Source organism: Sciurus vulgaris (genome assembly GCF_902686455.1).
Source record: "Sciurus vulgaris genome assembly, chromosome: 9".
Classification (NCBI taxonomy): Eukaryota; Metazoa; Chordata; class Mammalia; order Rodentia; family Sciuridae; genus Sciurus; species Sciurus vulgaris.
The window spans coordinates 33,823,173-33,829,954 of record NC_136469.1 but is presented as its reverse complement, the minus strand read 5'-3'; the positions used below and the strand labels follow the sequence as shown (position 1 = coordinate 33,829,954).

Sequence of the window (6,782 nt, the reverse complement as noted above, 5' to 3'; positions counted from 1 at the left end):
TTGCCATAGTACTAGGGTATACAATGATGATCAGCTATGTAAAAGAAACAAATACTTATTCTTTCAGATTTGGATATTCTTATGAATCCTAAGCCAAAAACTGAACCTGAATATCTCTGGGGAAAAGAATTCATTATACGACAGAAGCTGATACCTGCTCAAGTTCACTTGCATATGATTATCAAAGTTCTTCCAGCCAAAATCTCCTCTAATAATTAGGGGCAGGTAAGCTTACAACACATTGAACTGGAATTGAAATGGACATTATTAGTTTACCCTGTCACACCAATGACAGGTAGTAGAAGTCATCCACATTAGGGTATATTGTCTATAGAGAATTTTAAAACAATAATAACTGTGGGCCCACAATTTGAAACAATGTCAGTGACAAAACATCCTTTATAGGACTATGATTTATTGGTCTAAGCTCTAAACAATTGCTATGGGGGTCCTCATATCAGGGCAAAAGCTCCTTAACTTGTCTGGGCTGGCTGCTTGCCGGGATCCAGGGTAGCAGTAGTCCATGGGTTCCACACAGGTAAACAGTGCACAGGGAGACAGCGACGGCGATGGATGGAGAATGAAAGACACAGACTCTAGTTCTGGTGCAATCAATCCCACTTTATTCTGGGGAAGGCTGGGTTTATATACATTTTTCTTCAGGCTTTGATGACAGGCTTGTGATTAATAAAATCAAAGAAGTTTCCAAAGCATAGGCAGAAATTATTTTTACCGAAGGATTAGGAGAAAACAGTAACCTTACAGATTATCCTTACCTAATCACAATTGTTTTAAGAATATCTATGTCAACGAGCTAATACAATGTTTATTTCCTTAATATCGAAACTCTATATGACCTAAGACTATTCTTATTATTTTTGTGGTAAAGCGATAGACAAATAATGTCATGTAACCATCTCTACTAGGTCCATCTGGTTAATATCTAAATTGCTGAGTTAAGGGCTACAGGAGGGCAGCAGTTGCAGTGGTTCTCGTGGCCAAGTTTTTTTACTGAATAAATTACATTGTCTTATGTAGCTCTTTTTCCCAGAACAGGGCATTGTGTACCAACGTTTATTATAGGGGTGACCTATTCTTTGTAGGAAGGAAGGAATGTTGTGAAACCTTATTCTTTTACCTTACCACCACACATAAACACAACCATCATCTGGATTAAACCACCCTGTAGGAGACGGGGGAGATCTATATCTACCTTCTCTAAGTGCTTGCCATTGATAAAATAAGCTGGTCCATATCTAGTAGCTACTGTGGGAGGTGCTTTGTGCTTAGGACTTGGGGAAACATTGTTATCTATAAGTTTCTGTGCCCCAACAGGTTCTGGCTGTGCCAGTAAATGCAGTGTTTGGTTTTTAACATAATAAAAACATTCTGCTATTGTGAGGTTAATCATCACAGGGTTTCAACATGTGTTTTGCCTCCATGATGTTTTTTCCGGAAATTTGTAGAATTATTCCCATCACCTCTAGCAAGATCCCCAGACTGAAGTGAGTAATATATTATTAGGAAAACTCCACAGAATAACATCCAAGCTAGGGAGGCATACATCTGGCTACAATCCTTTTAGGATGAGTCTCTGCAATCATCCTTCATTGGAACTCTGTCAAGCACTGCAAGGAGAGCCAGGCGCCCCCGGGAGCTCCCCCTTTTTTATTTTGTAAGAAATCGAAGCCTACTTTGACAATAACTCTCTGGATCAGCCTGAGGATTGCTTGGAGGATGACTGGAAAACAAAAGATAAGAATTAAAATACAATCACCAATTAATCCCTATTGAATAATAGTATTTAGAAAAGTACAATTGAAAATAGTGGCCTTAATATTGTTAAACATTTGAGTAGCCAGGTTATTTGTTGGAACCACAGAAAGATGAGCTTGACTTAACATTTTTATTTGTTTTTGTAAAGTCTGAATGTCCGGAGATATATTAGTATTATTCCAAACTGCTTTAAGATGATTCTTTACCTTTTCCCAATTAGTGTCATTATCTACCTTCAAGGGAGTAACACAAATCCATTTATAGTTAGCATGACACCTAGTGGTCATTCTTGTTTGAATATTTGAATTTCATTACCCATGAAAAAAATAGCTTCTTCAAGAGCATTAATTCTAGTTTCCAACTTTTTATCTACTTGTTCCTGTGCTGCCAGGGCAACGGATACATTATGAGATAAATCATTTACATGTGAAGCGGTATGAATTTCCTGTACCAAGGTTGTGGTAGAAAGTGCTAAAGAAGTGATTATACTGATAAGAACTGTTATTCCCAAGATCAAAGCTGCTATGAACCTTTTTGGCCTTAAAAGTTCATTAACTGTTTTTAAAATTTCAACACCTGGGTCATCATACCAAGATTCTGTAAGATTAACTGGCAATATAACATAATTAGGCTGATGTACAATTAAAACCACCTTTAAATCTTTAGACATGGTTGAATTAACACAATTAGTAAGAACACAATCATGGCAATAAATGTTATAAGCATCCTTATTTTTAGTGATTTTGAAATTATTTATGGTAGACATAAGAATAGCATGAGGAGCATTTATTATACAAGCACGTACTGCAAAGTCATTAGGTTTACTTAACTTAGATCTTTGTAATAATACTATATTAGTAGCTGCTAACAGTCTATATAAATCAGGAAAGTAAGAAAATTTGCCATTATTTAAATCACTACGATAGATAGGTGTCACCCATCCAGGAGTAAACCACCTATGAATTGGATCATTAGTTACAAAAGAATTAAATTCAAAATGAGGACTATCATTCTTTCTAGTCTTTAGCCATAGTTTATAGTCATAATCAGGAGCAGACATGGAATAATCTGTAATAATAGTCTTTGAGCTTTGAGGTTTGAATTGTACTGCGGCATGATGAAAGCCACACTCAAACCATTTTGGAAAATCAGTTTCAACATCAGTTAAATTCCAAGCAGTATCTTTTTGATTATTAAAGTCATCACATAATTTAAAGGAAGGAGGCAAGGTAACTGAAACATTAGTATCATTATGATTTACATATCCCAGAGAAATTATCTCAAGAGACCATACATCTCTTTCGTTGTCTTATTCTCCTGGAGAATCAGTAATGTAAGTCCTATAACTTAAAGGGAGACATCCCAATGGCACATGTAGATTATCTGTACTAAAGCACATTGGTGTCTCTTCAGTAATTCCATGAAAAGTAACAGTAGATGCTATCTTATGAGGAATCAAAGAGTCAGAAATGCCTCCAACTACCTGAGATTTATTAGTAAATACCTTTATATTGGTCCTACTCCAAGTAGTAGGATGTAACAGAGGAGGATTTGGAAAATAGGTTCAAAAAGCCTCCCCATTAGGATCAAATTGAGTATTAATAGGCAATACCTGAGCCGAGACAAGGGCAATCAAAGCAAGAAACAAAACCCCTAGGGTTTTAGGTTTTCCGGCACCAGTCACCACATCAGCAGCTGTGGCAGACAGGTGCTTCAGTTGTCCCCATGTAGGAAGATCAGCGGTGCGAGTAGCGGCAGAATGAGCAAAACGGAGTTTCTTCATCTTAAATACTAGCCCATCTTCCTCCGTCTGATTGGGTTGTTATGGGCTCCAATATCCTTTGTTCTTTTTCCTCCTTCGGATAGGGCTCATTGTAATGATGTATCAATCGATCTGGAATCCACAAAGGCGTTTCAGCATCCTGGGGAAATACACAAGCATAGCCTCAACTGGAAGTAAGCAAAATGTCAGGCCCCTTCCATTTACCTGTTAATAAATCCATTTTACTAGGGCCTGAGTTGACCTTTTACTTTCTCAATGCCTCATCATAGCAGAATTGCCTTCTTTATCAACATTTAAATGATTTAACACAAAAAGGGCATGTTGAATAATATGATGGGGGGAGGAATATTTTAATTCCCCCTCTTTAAATTTAGTAATTTGAGTTTTAAGCTTTTGATGACTTCTTTCTACTATAGCTTGTCCTTGTGGATTATAAGGAATTCCTGTAGAATGATAAATGTTAAACCTGGAACAAAAATCTTTAAATGATTTAGAAGTATAAGCAGGAGCATTATCAGTTTTAAGTTTTTTAGGCATTCCTAAAACAGAAAAACAAAGGAATAAATGTTGAATCACATCCTTGTAGGCTTCCCCAGTTCTGGCTGAGGCCACAATAACATGAGAAAAGGTATCGACTGTAACATGAACATAAGACAGCTTTCCAAATTCTGATATATGAGTCACATCCATTTGCCATAAGATATTAGGTATAAGTCCTCCAGGATTAACTCTCATCTGTGGAAAAGGAATAAATTTAGGACAAACATGACAGTTTTTAACAATAGTTCTTGTTTGTTCTCTAGTAATATGAAACTGTTTTTGTAATGAGGAAGAATTTTGATGATGAGTTTTATGAGACACAATTGCTTCTTCAATAGCTGTTAAAATAAAATTTTTTGTTAAATTATCTGCATGGGTATTTCCCAGAGAAAGGGGGCCCAGTAAGTTGGAATGTCCACGTATATGACCTATTAAAAAGTGTGAAGTTCTATTATGAATTAAATATTGTAATTCTTGTAACCTGTGAATAATTTTTGATGAAAAGGAAAGGGTTGCTGTTTCTATAGCTAGAAATAATTTGACTATATATAATGAATCAGTATAAAGGTTAAAAGGTTGAGTTACAGTTTTAAATGCGAATATAACTGCTTCTAATTCTGCTCTTTGAGCTGAAGTCTCTTGGGTCCATTGAACAGTAGGTTGAGAATCAATAATTGTTACTGCTTTTCCATTAGAAGATCCATCTGTAAATATTAAGGTTGCATTAGTAATAGGAGTTGAGGAGCACTATTTGGGAAATATTATTTCAGTTTGAAGTAAAAAATGTAGTAAAGGATTATTGGGCAGGTGGAAAGAAATTTTTCCTGTAAAATTTAGAAATGCAATAGCCCATTGATCATCAATTTGTAATAATTGGTCAAATTGTTCTCTTGTGTAAGGAATAATTATTTTATGCATTTCACAAGCAAACAATTTTTTACTTCTAAATCTGGCCTTTAATACCAAAGAAGCTACCATAGTAGGATAAGACATTAATTTTTTTTTCCTGATACTGGTAAGTGTATCCATTCAAATGGATCATTTTGCCATAAACAACCTGTTGGAGTACGTTTCGTTTTTAGCACAATAAAAACCCAAGGCAAGTTATAATTAACTTGTTGCAAGTAATGCTTTTGAATTGCAGTTTCAACAACTTGCAAGGCTTGTTCTCCTTCTTTAGTTAATACCCTACTTGAGTTAGGATCTGAATCACCCTTTAGTATTTCAAATAAAGGTTTTAAATCATTAGTTGAAAGTTTTAAATAAGGTCTAACCCAATTTATATCTCCCAATAATTTTTGAAAATCATTTAACATTAATAATTTGTCTTTTCAAATTTGTAATTTTTGAGAGCTGACACAATCTGTTTTTATAGTTCTTCCTAGATAATTATAAGGAGGTTCCTGTTGAATTTTTTCAGGAGCCACTATCAGGCCCCACCTCTGTAAATCTTTAATTAAATCCTGTAATATTATTTGTAACAAATGGCTTTGAGAATGTGCAGTCAATATATTATCCATATAATGAATCATATAGCAGTCTGGATACTTTTGTCTACAATTAATTAAGGTTTGATCTACAAACTTTTGACATAATGTAGGACTATTTTTCATTCCTTGAGGTAATACTTTCCATTGAAATCTTTGATAAGGCCTTTGTAAGTTAGGCGATGGTAAACTAAAAGCAAAACGCCATCTATCTAGTTTAGCTAAAGGAATAGTAAAGAAGCAATCTTGTAAATCAATGACTATAATATGATAGCCTTTAGGGACAGCCACAGGAGAAGGGAGGCCAGGCTGAAGTGCCCCCATAGTCTCCATTCTGTCCATCTGAGATTGTGCTGTAGCTTTGGCTAATTCTTCATATTCTGTCTTCCAAAGTAAATATTGCCCTGGTGTTAAACACAACTTTGCCGTTTGTTGCCAATCAAAAGGCGTCAGCCACTGTGAGCTCACATTCTCCACTAGCTGCAGAGTATAAGGGGAAGTAGGTACTAAATCTTTTACAGCTGCTTTTAGTTCTTTTAACATTTTAAAAGAGAGAGGCTCCCAATGAGGCTCTCCTCCTCATTTATAGCCCATACTATAGGGCAACAAATACTAAATCTCCCTGTTTTTGTGCCTCACTAACAGCACCTAGAAATCCTACCTTTTGGACTTTCCTTTTTATTTTATCTGGGGGTTTAGGAAGGGCCGGCACAACAGGAGCCACCAAAGGTGGATCCTCATTATGATATCTGAAAGCTGCTTCTTCCAAGTCCTCCTCATCAGACAGGGAGAGCTGATCAGGCAGACCTTTCTCCTTTTCCCGCCTTCATCATCATCTGATTCACTTTCCACTTTCACTCTGAGTTTCCTCTGTATATTTTTTAATGGAGGCTGTCAGCAAAGGCTCCTTTTCTGACATTTTGTCTGGTGATCTTACCCTTTTACTTAGCTGCTCACTTTCATGTCTAGGGTCTAAGCAGTCCCTAAAAAGATTCCACAATGCAAAAGCGTCGGCGGGGACTCTTCCATTGCCATATAATCTATGATGCGCATGCATAACATCGCCTACCTTTTTCCAGGTTTTAACATCTAAAGTACCCTGTTCAGGAAACCAAGAGGCACATTCTTGCACAAAATGAAAAAATCTTTTTAATTGAGCTGTTCCTACATGCGTTCCTCTTTTACTTAAAAAGTGC

At 36.1% G+C, this 6,782-nt stretch overlaps 1 protein-coding gene across 1 annotated transcript in view; it reads left to right on the top strand.

Moving 5' to 3' along the window:
- LOC306669205 (cathepsin O-like) overlaps window positions 1-6,782 on the top strand; it is a gene marked incomplete at its 3' end in the record, with an annotated part of 108,652 nt that overhangs the window by 45,577 nt on the left and 56,293 nt on the right. The window lies entirely within an intron of this gene.